Genomic DNA, 17,505 nt, shown 5'->3' on the forward strand with positions numbered 1-17,505 from the left:
CCTATGAACATATTTTCAATGACTCTTCATCTCATTTTCTTGATATTTATTGCTTATTTCTTTTATGTGTTTGCACTGTGTGTTGTCTTTTACATGTTGGTTGTTTGTCTGTCTTGTTGTTTATGTACATACTTATTTATTTATTTAGAGATATGGTACAGAGTAGATCCTTTCAACCTTTTGAGCCTCACTGCCTAGCAACCCCTGATTTAAACCTAAACTAATCACAGTACAATTTACAATCTCCAACAAACCTACTAACTTGTAAATCTTTGTTCTGTGAGAGGACACTGGAGAACCCAAAGAGGGCCCATGAATTCCACTGGGGGAACATACAGTCTCCTTACAGCTGACATCGGAATTGAACTCCAAACTCTGAATTCCCCAAGCTGTAATCGTGTCCTGCTAACTGCTACACCGCCGTGGAGCGCATTGTGTTCGGTTTTTCCTCGATTCTATTGTGTTTGTTTGTACTTACTGTGAATGCCCACAGGAAAATGAATCTCAGGATAGTATATTGTGACATTTAGGTACTTTGATAATAAATTTACTTTGAAATTTGTACTTTGAAGGGTCATCCTTGTATTCTGAGGCTGTGCCCTTTGGTCCTAGCCTCACCCACTATAGGAAACATCCTCTGCAGAACAATTCTATCTCGTCCTTTCAATATTTGATAGATTTCAAAGAGATCCCCTTTCATTCTTCTAAGTCCCATCATGTCCAGGCCCAGAGTGATCAAATGCTCCTTATATGTTATACCCTTTCATTCCTGAGGTCATTCTCTAAATCCTCTCCAATGCCAGCACATCCTTCCTTAGATATGAGTTCAAAACAGATCACAATATTCTTTTGCCCTTCCGATTTCTGAAAAAATAGTTCACTCAGCTTTATTTCTTCTGCCAAACTGCATGACTATGCACTTCCCTATGCCATATTCCATCAAATACTTCTTTGCCCATTCTCCCAACCTATCCAAATCCTTCTGCAAGACTTCCTACTTCCTCAACACTACCTGACCTACCTCCTATCTTTGTATCATCTGCAAATTTGTCACAAAATCATCAGTTCTGTTATCCATATCATTAACATATAACGTGGACCCAACACCCACCCCTACTGAACACAACTAGTCACTGGCAGCCAACCGGAAAAGGTCCTCTTTTTTCTACCATTTAGTTGACGGGCAGCAGGAAATCGGCTATCCATGGTAGTACCTTTCCTGTAAAACCATGAGCTCCTATCTTACTTAGCAGCCTTATGTACAGCACCTTGTCAAAGGCCTTCTGGAAATCCAAGTAAACAACATCCACTGGCTCTCCATTGTCTATCCTGTTTTCTACTTCCTCAAGGAATTCCAATAGATTTGTCAGGCAATCTATTCAGCTACCTCATTCAGAACCCTAGATTAATGTCCATTTGGTCCAAGTGACTTATCCACCTTCAGATCTTTCAGCTTCCCAAGTATTTTCTTCTTAGTCATAGAAACTACATTCACTTCTGCCCCCTGGCATTCTCGAATCTCTGGCATGTTGCTGGTGTTTTCCACTGTGAAGGATAATGCAGAATACTTATTCAGTTTATCTTCCTTTTCTTTGTTCCCCATTACTACTTCTCCAATGTCATTTTCCTGTGATCCAATGTCCACTCTTGTTTCTCTTTTATTTTTTATATTTCTGAAATGAAACTTTTGGCATCCTCTTTTATATAATTGGCTAGCTTACCTTCATATTTTATCCTTGTTCCCTTTGGCTTTTTATTTGCCTTCTGTTGTTTTTTAAAAGCTTCCCAATCATCTAGCTTTCTGCTAAATTTTGCAATATTTTATGCCTTTTCTTTTATTTTTATGTTGTCTTTGTTTTCCTTCGTCAACCACAGTTGCCATATCCTCCCTTTAGAATTCTTCAACTCTTTTGGAATTAGATGTTCCTGCATCTTCAGAATGATTCCCAAAAACTCTAACTATGGCTGGTCTACCGTTATTCCTGCTAGTGTCCCCTTCCAATCATCTTTTGCCAGCTCTTCTCTCAACTGTAATACTAAAACATCTGATTTCAGCTTTACCCTCTCAAAACCGCAGGATGAATTTCATCATATTGTGATCACTGCCTCCTAAGTGCTCCTTTACCTTACGCTCCCTAATCAAATCTGGTTCATTGCCTAATTTAGTTTTTCCCTAGTGGGCTTGATAACAAGCTGCTCTAAAAAGCCATCTCATAAGCATTCTACTAATTCCTTCTCCTGGGATTCAGTGCCAAACAGATTTTTCCTGTCTACCTGCACTTGAAATCCCCCATGACCACTGTAACATTGCCTTTTTTACATGCCTTTTCCATCTCCTGTTGTAATTTGTACCCATGATTCTGGCTACTATGTGAAGCCCTGTATATACTCCCGTCAGGATCTTTTTACCCTGGCATTTTCTTAAATCTACCTACAAGGATCCTAAATCTTCTGATCCTATGTCACTTCTTGTGAAAATTTGATTTCATTTTTTTTACCACGAAAGCCACACCACCCCTTCTGCCAACCTGACTGCCTTTTTTGATCGCACAGTTCTCATTGGATGTTTAGCTGTTCAGACTGAAATAAAGCAATCTTAAATATGAAGGAGATGTTGTTATGGATACTACCTATTGAATTAAAATTAAGCATGCTAACTCAGACTTTAATGCTAATGTTAACCTTAGAGCTACAATGGTGTAAAAACTAACCATTACTTAACTTCAGCAGAAACAGACCTTTCTAAAGTAGCTGCTCTAGAAAGAAACCTATTATTGCTGAACTGCTATGAACAGAATTTGATTAGTTTTAGTCACTTGCTGTTAGTCTCCTTCTCAGGATCAATAATTCTTGATTAATTTTAAGCATATTTATTTTCTTGCTATAAGATATCAAGAAATCCATAATTCAATGATATTTTGTTAACCTTGACAATCTTGGTAAAGAATGAAACGTTTTCACTAATTCACACATTTTTCATATCTGCAGATCTCATTTAAAAGTCTAAAATCTTGAAATCGTAAAACGGAAATCCATATTGGGTATTGATCTCAACGAGGATGTTACTAAAATAATAATGACTGAGAGGTAGACACACATGCTAAAGATTTCTGGGAAATAATTCAGCAACACAATCCAGGTCTATGCAATATAGAGGAGTTCAATTCACAGCAATCAATTTCTGGTCATTCCATTCCAGATGAGCGATGCACAATGAACCCAGTCATGACAAACAAATCTATGCTGCACCAAACAACACTGAGGTGAGGTGAGGGCCTCCGTTGCCCAGAGTTGACCACGGATATTGCATCCTAGTGGTCTAGATATGCAAGCCTGGGCAGTACAATATGGAGAGCAAGCTGTGGCCCATCTAACAAGCTCCCCGTCTCCCCGCATCTGATGAACCCAAGGGAACGGCAAACCGATACAGTTTGGTACCAGCAGCTTCACAGCTGCCAGCCAGTATTCAACTCAGTATTGGACTGTCTTAATGACTCCAGCTCTGGATTTTTCCCTTGGGATTTACTCCCAAAGACTTCCCCGTAAGCAGGTATAGCCCCAAGACAGCGGAGGTTTGAGATTAGAGCTCTCCTTCTCCTGGATGAGCTGCCAACCATGGCTGACAAGCCCCAGCAGCCCAAAGTGACAGGTTTCAGGCACCAGTAACCCACCTTTGCCCTTTCTCCTGTCAGTAGAGATGGTTCAGCCGAGCTTAGTCGCGAAACCACATGTGAAGGCCAGGAGCTGGACTCGTTTCTTGAGGGCTATTGAGGTATGCTCCATTGGGAACATTTAATGAAGGGAGGTCACTACCTACCATCCTCCCTTCAATACAATACAGTGCTCACCGTCAGCCTACCGTCCTCCCTTCAATACAATACAGTGCTCACCATCAGCCTACAGTCCTCCTTTCAGTACAATACAGTGCTCACCATCAGCATACCGTCCCCCCCACAGAACAATACAGTGATCACCATCAGCCTACCATCCTCAATTCGGTACAATAGAGCGCTCACCACCAGCCTACCGTCCTCAATTCAGTACAATACAGTGCTCACCATCAGCCTACCGTCCTCCCTTCAGTACAATACAGTGCTCACCATCAGCCTACCATCCTCCCTTCTGTACAATACAGTGCTCATCATCAGCCTACCATCCTCCCTTCTGTACAATACAGTGCTCACCATGAGACTACCGTCCTACCTTCAGGACAATTCATCGCTCACCATCAGCCTACCGTCCTCAATTCGGTACAATACAGCGCTCACCACCAGCCTACCGTCCTCCCCATGGTACAATGCGGTGATCACCATCAGCCTACCATTCTTCCTTCAGCACAATACAGTACTCACCATGAGACTACCATCCTACCTTCAGTACAATTCATCGCTCACCATCAGCCTCTTGTCCTCGCCACAGTACAATACAGCGGTCACCATCAACATACCATCCCCCCTTCAGTACAATACAGCACTCACCATCAGCCCATCGTCCTCCATACAGTACTATACAGTGCTCACCATCAGCCAACCGTCCTCTCTTCAATACAATACAGCACTCACCATCAGCCTATCGTCCTCCCTTCAGTACAATACAGTACTCACTATCAGCCTACCATCCTCACTTCAGTACAATACAGTGCTCACCATCAGTCTACCGTCCTTCCCACAGTACAATACAGTGCTCATCATCAGCCTACCGTCCTCCCTTCAGTACAATACAGTGCTCATCATCAGCCTACCATCCTCCCTTCAGTACAATACAGTGCTCACCATCAGCCTACCGTCCTCTCTTCAGTACAATACAGCACTCACCATCAGCCTATTGTCCTCCCTTCAGTACAATACAGTGCTCACCATCAGCCTACCGTCCTCCCTTCAGTACAAGACAGTGCTCACTATCAGACTACCGTCCTCCCTTCAGTACAATACAGTACTCACCATGAGACTACCGTCCTACCTTCAGTACAATTCATCGCTCACCATCAGCCTCTTGTCCTCCCCACAGAACAATACAGTGATCACCCTCAGCCTACCGTCCTCAATTCAGTACAATACAGTGCTCACTATCAGCCTATCGTCCTCTCTTCAGTACAATACAGTGCTCACCATCAGCCTACCATCCTCCCCACAGTACAATACAGCACTCACCATCAGCCTACTGTCCTTCCCACAGTAGAATACAGCTTTCACCATCAGCCTATCATCCTCCCTTCAGTAGAATACAGTTCTCACCCTAAGCCTACCGTCCTCACTTCAGTACAATACAGTTCTCACTCTCAGCCTACCGTCCTCCCCACAGTACAATACAGTGCTCACTATCAGACTACCATCCTCCCTTCAGTACAATACAGTACTCACCATGAGACTACCGTCCTACCTTCAGTACAATACAGTGCTCACTATCAGCCTACCGTCCTCCATTCAGTACAATACAGCACTCACCATCAGCCTACCGTCCTCCCTTCAGTACAATACAGTGCTCACAATCAGCCTACCGTCCTCCCTTCAGTACAATACAATGCTCACCATCAGCCTACCGTCCTCCCTTCAGTACAATACTGTGCTCACTATCAGACTACCGTCCTCCCTTCAGTACAATACAGCACTCACCATCAGCCTACCGTCCTCCCTTCAATACAATACAGTGCTCACAATCAGCCTACCGTCCTCCCTTCAGTACAACACAGTGCTCACCATCAGCCTACCATCCTCTGTTCAGTACAATACAGCACTCACCATCAGCCTACCGTCCTCTCTTCAGTACGATACAGCACTCACCATCAGCCTATTGTCCTCCCTTCAATACAATACAGTGCTCACCATCAGCCGACCGTGCTCCCCACGGAACAATACAGTGATCACCATCAGCCTACCGTAGTCCATTCAGTATAATTCAGTGCTCACCATCACCCTACCGTATTCTCTTCAATACAATACAGCTTTCACCATCAGCCTATCATCCTCCCTTCAGTACAATACAGTGCTCACCATCAGTCTACCGTCCTCACTTCAATACAATACAGTGATCACTATCAGCTTACCGTCCTCCCTTCAGTACGATACAGTGCTCGCCATCAGCCTACCGTCCTCCCTTCAGTACAATACACTGCTCACCATCAGCCTACCGTCCTCCCTTCAGTACGATACAGTGCTCACCATCAGCCTACCGTCCTCCCTTCAGTATAATACTATGCTCACTATCAGACTACCGTCCTCCCTTCAGTACAATACTGTGCTCACTATCAGACTACCGTCCTCCCTTCAGTAAAATACAGTACTCACCATGAGACTACCGTACCCCCTTCAGTACAATACTGTGCTCACTATCAGACTACCGTCCTCCCTTCAGTACAATACAACACTCACCATCAGCCTACCGTCCTCCCTTCAGTATAATACAGTGCTCACCATCAGCCTACCGTCCTCCCTTCAGTACAATACCGTGCTCACTTTCAGACTACCATCCTCCCTTCAGTACAATACAGTGCTCACCATCAGACTACCGTTCTCTCTTCAGTACAATACAGTGCTCACCATCAGCCTACCGTCCTCCCTTCAGTACAATACAGCACTCACCATCAGCCTATTGTCCTCCCTTCAGTACAATACAGTGCTCACCATCAGCCTACCGTCCTCACTTCAGTACAATACAGCACTCACCATCAGCCTATTGTCCTCCCTTCAGTACAATACAGTGCTCACCATCAGCCTACCGTCCTCCCTTCAGTACAATCCTGTGCACTTTCAGACTACCGTCCTCCCTTCAGTACAATACAGCACTCACCATCAGCCTACCGTCCTCCCTTCAATACAATACAGTGCTCACTATCAGCCTACCGTCCTCCCTTCAGTACAATCCTGTGCACTTTCAGACTACCGTCCTCCCTTCAGTACAATACAGCACTCACCATCAGCCTACCGTCCTCTCTTCAGTACAATACAGCACTCACCATCAGCCTACCGTCCTCCCTTCAATACAATACAGTGCTCACAATCAGCCAACCGTCCTCCCTTCAGTACAATACCGTGCTCACCATCAGCCTACCATCCTCCGTTCAGTACAATACAGCACTCACCATCAGCCTACCGTCCTCTCTTCAGTACAATACAGCACTCACCATCAGCCTATTGTCCTCCCTTCAGTACAATACAGTGCTCACCATCAGCCTACCGTGCTCCCCACGGAACAATACAGTGATCACCATCAGTCTACCGTCCATCCCACGGAACAATACAGTGATCACCATCAGCCTACCGTAGTCCCTTCAGTATAATTCAGTGCTCACCATCACCCTACCGTATTCTCTTCAATACAATACAGCTTTCACCATCAGCCTATCATCCTCCCTTCAGTACAATACAGTGCTCACCATCAGTCTACCGTCCTCCCTTCAGTACAATACACTGCTCACCATCAGCCTACCGTCCTCCCTTCAGTACGATACAGTGCTCACCATCAGCCTACCGTCCTCCCTTCAGTACAATACTATGCTCACGATCAGCCTACAGTCCTCCCTTCAGTACAATCCTGTGCACTTTCAGACTACCGTCCTCCCTTCAGTACAATACAGCACTCACCATCAGCCTACCGTCCTCCCTTCAATACAATACAGTGCTCACTATCAGCCTACCGTCCTCACTTCAGTACAATACAGTGCTCACCATCAGCCTACCGTCCTCTCTTCAGTACAATACAGCACTCACCATCAGCCTACCGTCCCCCCTTCAATACAATACAGTGCTCACAATCAGCCTACCGTCCTCCCTTCAGTACAATACAGTGCTCACCATCAGCCTACCATCCTCCGTTCAGTACAATACAGCCCTCACCATCAGCCTACCGTCCTCTCTTCAGTACAATACAGCACTCACCATCAGCCTATTGTCCTCCCTTCAGTACAATACAGTGCTCACCATCAGCCTACCGTGCTCCCCACGGAACAATACAGTGATCACCATCAGTCTACCGTCCATCCCACGGAACAATACAGTGATCACCATCAGCCTACCGTAGTCCCTTCAGTATAATTCAGTGCTCACCATCACCCTACCATATTCTCTTCAAGACAATACAGCTTTCACCATCAGCCTATCATCCTCCCTTCAGTACAATACAGTGCTCACCATCAGTCTACCGTCCTCACTTCAATACAATACAGTGATCACTATCTGCTTACCGTCCTCCCTTCAGTACGATACAGTGCTCGCCATCAGCCTACCGTCCTCCCTTCAGTACAATACACTGCTCACCATCAGCCTACCGTCCTCCCTTCAGTACGATACAGTGCTCACCATCAGCCTACCGTCCTCCCTTCAGTACAATACTATGCTCACTATCAGACTACCGTCCTCCCTTCAGTACAATAATGTGCTCACTATCAGACTACCGTCCTCCCTTCAGTAAAATACAGTACTCACCATGAGACTACCGTACTCCCTTCAGTACAATACTGTGCTCACTATCAGACTACCGTCCTCCCTTCAGTACAATACAGCACTCACCATCAGCCTACCGTCCTCCCTTCAGTACAATACAGTGCTCACCATCAGCCTACCGTCCTCCCTTCAGTACAATACTGTGCTCACTATCAGACTACCATCCTCCCTTCAGTACAATACAGTGATCACCATCAGACTACCGTTCTCCCTTCAGTACAATACAGTGCTCACCATCAGCCTACCGTCCTCCCTTCAGTACAATACAGTGCTCACCATCAGCCTACCGTCCTCCCTTCAGTACAATACAGTGCTCACCATCAGCTTACCATCCTCCCTTCAGTACAATCCTGTGCTCACTTTCAGACTACCGTCCTCCCTTCAGTACAATACACAACTCACCATCAGCCTACCGTCCTCCCTTCAATACAATACAGTGCTCACTATCAGCCTACCGTCCTCCCTTCAGTACAATACAGTGCTCACCATCAGCCTACCGTGCTCCCCACGGAACAATACAGTGATCACCATCAGTCTACCGTCCATCCCACGGAACAATACAGTGATCACCATCAGCCTACCGTAGTCCCTTCAGTATAATTCAGTGCTCACCATCACCCTACCGTATTCTCTTCAATACAATACAGCTTTCACCATCAGCCTATCATCCTCCCTTCAGTACAATACAGTGCTCACCATCAGTCTAACGTCCTCACTTCAATACAATACAGTGATCACTATCAGCTTACCGTCCTCCCTTCAGTACGATACAGTGCTCGCCATCAGCCTACCGTCCTCCCTTCAGTACAATCCACTGCTCACCATCAGCCTACCGTCCTCCCTTCAGTACGATACAGTGCTCACCATCAGCCTACCGTCCTCCCTTCAGTACAATACTATGCTCACGATCAGCCTACCGTCCTCCCTTCAGTACAATCCTGTGCACTTTCAGACTAACGTCCTCCCTTCAGTACAATACAGCACTCACCATCAGCCTACCGTCCTCCCTTCAATACAATACAGTGCTCACTATCAGCCTACCGTCCTCACTTCAGTACAATACAGTGCTCACCATCAGCCTACCGTCCTCTCTTCAGTACAATACAGCACTCACCATCAGCCTACCGTCCCCCCTTCAATACAATACAGTGCTCACAATCAGCCTACCGTCCTCCCTTCAGTACAATACAGTGCTCACCATTAGCCTACCATCCTCCGTTCAGTACAATACAGCACTCACCATCAGCCTACCGTCCTCTCTTCAGTACAACACAGCACTCACCATCAGCCTATTGTCCTCCCTTCAGTACAATACAGTGCTCACCATCAGCCTACCGTGCTCCCCACGGAACAATACAGTGATCACCATCAGTCTACTGTCCATCCCACGGAACAATACAGTGATCACCATCAGCCTACCGTAGTCCCTTCAGTATAATTCAGTGCTCACCATCACCCTACCATATTCTCTTCAAGACAATACAGCTTTCACCATCAGCCTATCATCCTCCCTTCAGTACAATACAGTGCTCACCATCAGTCTACCGTCCTCACTTCAATACAATACAGTTATCACTATCAGCTTACCGTCCTCCCTTCAGTACAATACACTGCTCACCATCAGCCTACCGTCCTCCCTTCAGTACGATACAGTGCTCACCATCAGCCTACCGTCCTCCCTTCAGTACAATACTGTGCTCACTATAAGACTACCATCCTCCCTTCAGTACAATAATGTTCTCACTATCAGACTACCGTCCTCCCTTCAGTAAAATACAGTACTCACCATGAGACTACCGTACTCCCTTCAGTACAATACTGTGCTCACTATCAGACTACCGTCCTCCCTTCAGTACAATACAGCACTCACCATCAGCCTACCGTCCTCCCTTCAATACAATACAGTGCTCACTATCAGCCTACCGTCCTCACTTCAGTACAATACAGTGCTCACCATCAGCCTACCGTCCTCTCTTCAGTACAATACAGCACTCACCATCAGCCTACCGTCCCCCCTTCAATACAATACAGTGCTCACAATCAGCCTACCGTCCTCCCTTCAGTACAATACAGTGCTCACCATCAGCCTACCATCCTCCGTTCAGTACAATACAGCCCTCACCATCAGCCTACCGTCCTCTCTTCAGTACAATACAGCACTCACCATCAGCCTATTGTCCTCCCTTCAGTACAATACAGTGCTCACCATCAGCCTACCGTGCTCCCCACGGAACAATACAGTGATCACCATCAGTCTACCGTCCATCCCACGGAACAATACAGTGATCACCATCAGCCTACCGTAGTCCCTTCAGTATAATTCAGTGCTCACCATCACCCTACCATATTCTCTTCAAGACAATACAGCTTTCACCATCAGCCTATCATCCTCCCTTCAGTACAATACAGTGCTCACCATCAGTCTACCGTCCTCACTTCAATACAATACAGTGATCACTATCTGCTTACCGTCCTCCCTTCAGTACGATACAGTGCTCGCCATCAGCCTACCGTCCTCCCTTCAGTACAATACACTGCTCACCATCAGCCTACCGTCCTCCCTTCAGTACGATACAGTGCTCACCATCAGCCTACCGTCCTCCCTTCAGTACAATACTATGCTCACTATCAGACTACCGTCCTCCCTTCAGTACAATAATGTGCTCACTATCAGACTACCGTCCTCCCTTCAGTAAAATACAGTACTCACCATGAGACTACCGTACTCCCTTCAGTACAATACTGTGCTCACTATCAGACTACCGTCCTCCCTTCAGTACAATACAGCACTCACCATCAGCCTACCGTCCTCCCTTCAGTACAATACAGTGCTCACCATCAGCCTACCGTCCTCCCTTCAGTACAATACTGTGCTCACTATCAGACTACCATCCTCCCTTCAGTACAATACAGTGATCACCATCAGACTACCGTTCTCCCTTCAGTACAATACAGTGCTCACCATCAGCCTACCGTCCTCCCTTCAGTACAATACAGTGCTCACCATCAGCCTATTGTCCTCCCTTCAGTACAATACAGTGCTCACCATCAGCCTACCGTGCTCCCCACGGAACAATACAGTGATCACCATCAGTCTACCGTCCATCCCACGGAACAATACAGTGATCACCATCAGCCTACCGTAGTCCCTTCAGTATAATTCAGTGCTCACCATCACCCTACCATATTCTCTTCAAGACAATACAGCTTTCACCATCAGCCTATCATCCTCCCTTCAGTACAATACAGTGCTCACCATCAGTCTACCGTCCTCACTTCAATACAATACAGTGATCACTATCAGCTTACCGTCCTCCCTTCAGTACAATACACTGCTCACCATCAGCCTACCGTCCTCCCTTCAGTACGATACAGTGCTCACCATCAGCCTACCGTCCTCCCTTCAGTACAATACTGTGCTCACTATAAGACTACCATCCTCCCTTCAGTACAATAATGTGCTCACTATCAGACTACCGTCCTCCCTTCAGTAAAATACAGTACTCACCATGAGACTACCGTACTCCCTTCAGTACAATACAGTGCTCACTATCAGCCTACCGTCCTCCCTTCAGTACAATACAGCACTCACCATCAGCCTACCGTCCTCCCTTCAGTACAATACAGTGCTCACCATCAGCCTACCGTCCTCCCTTCAGTACAATACTGTGCTCACTATCAGACTACCATCCTCCCTTCAGTACAATACAGTGCTCACCATCAGCCTACCGTTCTCCCTTCAGTACAATACAGTGCTCACCATCAGCCTACCGTCCTCCCTTCAGTACAATACAGTGCTCACCATCAGCCTACCGTCCTCCCTTCAGTACAATACAGTGCTCACCATCAGCCTACCATCCTCCCTTCAGTACAATCCTGTGCTCACCATCAGCCTACCGTCCTCCCTTCAGTACAATACAGCACTCACCATCAGCCTACCGTCCTCCCTTCAATACAATACAGTGCTCACTATCAGCCTACCGTCCTCCCTTCAGTACAATACAGTGCTCACCATCAGCCTACCGTCCTCCGTTCAGTACAATACAGCACTCACCATCAGCCTACCGTCCTCTCTTCAGTACAATACAACACTCACCATCAGCCTACCGTCCTCACTTCAGTACAATACAGTGCTCACCATCAGCCTACCGTCCTCCCTTCAGTACAATACAGCACTCACCATCAGCCTATTGTCCTCCCTTCAGTACAATACAGTGCTCACCATCAGCCTACCGTCCTCCCTTCAGTACAATCCTGTGCACTTTCAGACTACCGTCCTCCCTTCAGTACAATACAGCACTCACCATCAGCCTACCGTCCTCTCTTCAGTACAATACAGCACTCACCATCAGCCTACCGTCCTCCCTTCAATACAATACAGTGCTCACAATCAGCCTACCGTCCTCCCTTCAGTACAATACAGTGCTCACCATCAGCCTACCGTGCTCCCCACGGAACAATACAGTGATCACCATCAGTCTACCGTCCATCCCACGGAACAATACAGTGATCACCATCAGCCTACCGTAGTCCCTTCAGTATAATTCAGTGCTCACCATCACCCTACCGTATTCTCTTCAATACAATACAGCTTTCACCATCAGCCTATCATCCTCCCTTCAGTACAATACAGTGCTCACCATCAGTCTACCGTCCTCACTTCAATACAATACAGTGATCACTATCAGCCTACCGTCCTCCCTTCAGTACGATACAGTGCTCGCCATCAGCCTACCGTCCTCCCTTCAGTACAATACACTGCTCACCATCAGCCTACCGTCCTCCCTTCAGTACCATACTATGCTCACGATCAGCCTACCGTCCTCCCTTCAGTACAATCCTGTGCACTTTCAGACTACCGTCCTCCCTTCAGTACAATACAGCACTCACCATCAGCCTACCGTCCTCCCTTCAATACAATACAGTGCTCACTATCAGCCTACCTTCCTCACTTCAGTACAATACAGTGCTCACCATCAGCCTACCGTCCTCTCTTCAGTACAATACAGCACTCACCATCAGCCTACCGTCCCCCCTTCAATACAATACAGTGCTCACAATCAGCCTACCGTCCTCCCTTCAGTACAATACACTGCTCACCATCAGCCTACCATCCTCCGTTCAGTACAATACAGCACTCACCATCAGCCTACCGTCCTCTCTTCAGTACAATACAGCACTCACCATCAGCCTATTGTCCTCCCTTCAGTACAATACAGTGCTCACCATCAGCCTACCGTGCTCCCCACGGAACAATACAGTGATCACCATCAGTCTACCGTCCATCCCACGGAACAATACAGTGATCACCATCAGCCTACCGTAGTCCCTTCAGTATAATTCAGTGCTCACCATCACCCTACCATATTCTCTTCAAGACAATACAGCTTTCACCATCAGCCTATCATCCTCCCTTCAGTACAATACAGTGCTCACCATCAGTCTACCGTCCTCACTTCAATACAATACAGTGATCACTATCAGCTTACCGTCCTCCCTTCAGTACGATACAGTGCTCGCCATCAGCCTACCGTCCTCCCTTCAGTACAATACACTGCTCACCATCAGCCTACCGTCCTCCCTTCAGTACGATACAGTGCTCACCATCAGCCTACCGTCCTCCCTTCAGTACAATACTATGCTCACTATCAGACTACCATCCTCCCTTCAGTACAATAATGTGCTCACTATCAGACTACCATCCTCCCTTCAGTAAAATACAGTACTCACCATGAGACTACCGTACTCCCTTCAGTACAATACTGTGCTCACTATCAGACTACCATCCTCCCTTCAGTACAATACAGCACTCACCATCAGCCTACCGTCCTCCCTTCAGTACAATACAGTGCTCACCATCAGCCTACCGTCCTCCCTTCAGTACAATACTGTGCTCACTATCAGACTACCATCCTCCCTTCAGTACAATACAGTGCTCACCATCAGACTACCGTTCTCCCTTCAGTACAATACAGTGCTCACCATCAGCCTACCGTCCTCCCTTCAGTACAATACAGTGCTCACCATCAGCCTACCGTCCTCCCTTCAGTACAATACAGTGCTCACCATCAGCTTACCATCCTCCCTTCAGTACAATCCTGTGCTCACTTTCAGAGTACCGACCTCCCTTCAGTACAATACAGCACTCACCATCAGCCTACCGTCCTCCCTTCAATACAATACAGTGCTCACTATCAGCCTACCGTCCTCCCTTCAGTACAATACAGTGCTGACCATCAGCCTACCGTCCTCCGTTCAGTACAATACAGCACTCACCATCAGCCTACCGTCCTCTCTTCAGTACAATACAGCACTCACCATCAGCCTACTGTCCTCACTTCAGTACAATACAGTGCTCACCATCAGCCTACTGTCCTCCCTTCAGTACAATACAGCACTCACCATCAGCCTATTGTCCTCCCTTCAGGACAATACAGTGCTCACCATCAGCCTACCGTCCTCCCTTCAGTACAATCCTGTGCACTTTCAGACTACCGTCCTCCCTTCAGTACAATACAGCACTCACCATCAGCCTACCGTCCTCTCTTCAGTACAATACAGCACTCACCATCAGCCTACCGTCCTCCCTTCAATACAATACAGTGCTCACAATCAGCCTACCGTCCTCCCTTCAGTACAATACCGTGCTCACCATCAGCCTACCATCCTCCGTTCATTACAATACAGCACTCACCATCAGCCTACCGTCCTCTCTTCAGTACAATACAGCACTCACCATCAGCCTATTGTCCTCCCTTCAGTACAATACAGTGCTCACCATCAGCCTACCGTCCTCCCTTCAGTACAATACAGTGCTCACCATCAGTCTACCGTCCTCCCTTCAGTACAATACTGTGCTCACTATCAGACTACCGTCCTCCCTTCAGTACAATACTGTGCTCACTATCAGACTACCATCCTCCCTTCAGTACAATACAGTGCTCACCATCAGACTACCGTTCTCCCTTCAGTACAATACAGTGCTCACCATCAGCCTACCGTCCTCCCTTCAGTACAATACAGTGCTCACCATCAGCCTACCGTCCTTCCTTCAGTACAATACATTGCTCACCATCAGCTTACCATCCTCCCTTCAGTACAATCCTGTGCTCACTTTCAGACTACCGTCCTCCCTTCAGTACAATACAGCACTCACCATCAGCCTACCGTCCTCCCTTCAATACAATACAGTGCTCACTATCAGCCTACCGTCCTCCCTTCAGTACAATACAGTGCTGACCATCAGCCTACCGTCCTCCGTTCAGTACAATACAGCACTCACCATCAGCCTACCGTCCTCTCTTCAGTACAATACAGCACTCACCATCAGCCTACCGTCCTCACTTCAGTACAATACAGTGCTCACCATCAGCCTACCGTCCTCCCTTCAGTACAATACAGCACTCACCATCAGCCTATTGTCCTCCCTTCAGTACAATACAGTGCTCACCATCAGCCTACCGTCCTCCCTTCAGTACAATCCTGTGCACTTTCAGACTACCGTCCTCCCTTCAGTACAATACAGCACTCACCATCAGCCTACCGTCCTCTCTTCAGTACAATACAGCACTCACCATCAGCCTACCGTCCTCCCTTCAATACAATACAGTGCTCACAATCAGCCTACCGTCCTCCCTTCAGTACAATACCGTGCTCACCATCAGCCTACCATCCTCCGTTCAGTACAATACAGCACTCACCATCAGCCTACCGTCCTCTCTTCAGTACAATACAGCACTCACCATCAGCCTATTGTCCTCCCTTCAGTACAATACAGTGCTCACCATCAGCCTACCGTGCTCCCCACGGAACAATACAGTGATCACCATCAGTCTACCGTCCATCCCACGGAACAATACAGTGATCACCATCAGCCTACCGTAGTCCCTTCAGTATAATTCAGTGCTCACCATCACCCTACCGTATTCTCTTCAATACAATACAGCTTTCACCATCAGCCTATCATCCTCCCTTCAGTACAATACAGTGCTCACCATCAGTCTACCGTCCTCACTTCAATACAATACAGTGATCACTATCAGCTTACCGTCCTCCCTTCAGTACGATACAGTGCTCGCCATCAGCCTACCGTCCTCCCTTCAGTACAATACACTGCTCACCATCAGCCTACCGTCCTCCCTTCAGTACCATACTATGCTCACGATCAGCCTACCGTCCTCCCTTCAGTACAATCCTGTGCACTTTCAGACTACCGTCCTCCCTTCAGTACAATACAGCACTCACCATCAGCCTACCGTCCTCCCTTCAATACAATACAGTGCTCACTATCAGCCTACCGTCCTCACTTCAGTACAATACAGTGCTCACCATCAGCCTACCGTCCTCTCTTCAGTACAATACAGCACTCACCATCAGCCTACCGTCCCCCCTTCAATACAATACAGTGCTCACAATCAGCCTACCGTCCTCCCTTCAGTACAATACAGTGCTCACCATCAGCCTACCATCCTCCGTTCAGTACAATACAGCACTCACCATCAGCCTACCGTCCTCTCTTCAGTACAATACAGCACTCACAATCAGCCTATTGTCCTCCCTTCAGTACAATACAGTGCTCACCATCAGCCTACCGTGCTCCCCACGGAACAATACAGTGATCACCATCAGTCTACCGTCCATCCCACGGAACAATACAGTGATCACCATCAGCCTACCGTAGTCCCTTCAGTATAATTCACTGCTCACCATCACCCTACCATATTCTCTTCAAGACAATACAGCTTTCACCATCAGCCTATCATCCTCCCTTCAGTACAATACAGTGCTCACCATCAGTCTACCGTCCTCACTTCAATACAATACAGTGATCACTATCAGCTTACCGTCCTCCCTTCAGTACGATACAGTGCTCGCCATCAGCCTACCGTCCTCCCTTCAGTACAATACACTGCTCACCATCAGCCTACCGTCCTCCCTTCAGTACGATACAGTGCTCACCATCAGCCTACCGTCCTCCCTTCAGTACAATACTATGCTCACTATCAGACTACCATCCTCCCTTCAGTACAATAATGTGCTCACTATCAGACTACCGTCCTCCCTTCAG

The sequence above is a fragment of the Mobula hypostoma genome, chromosome 12 (genome assembly GCF_963921235.1).
Source record: "Mobula hypostoma chromosome 12, sMobHyp1.1, whole genome shotgun sequence".
In the NCBI taxonomy this organism is placed as follows: Eukaryota; Metazoa; Chordata; class Chondrichthyes; order Myliobatiformes; family Myliobatidae; genus Mobula; species Mobula hypostoma.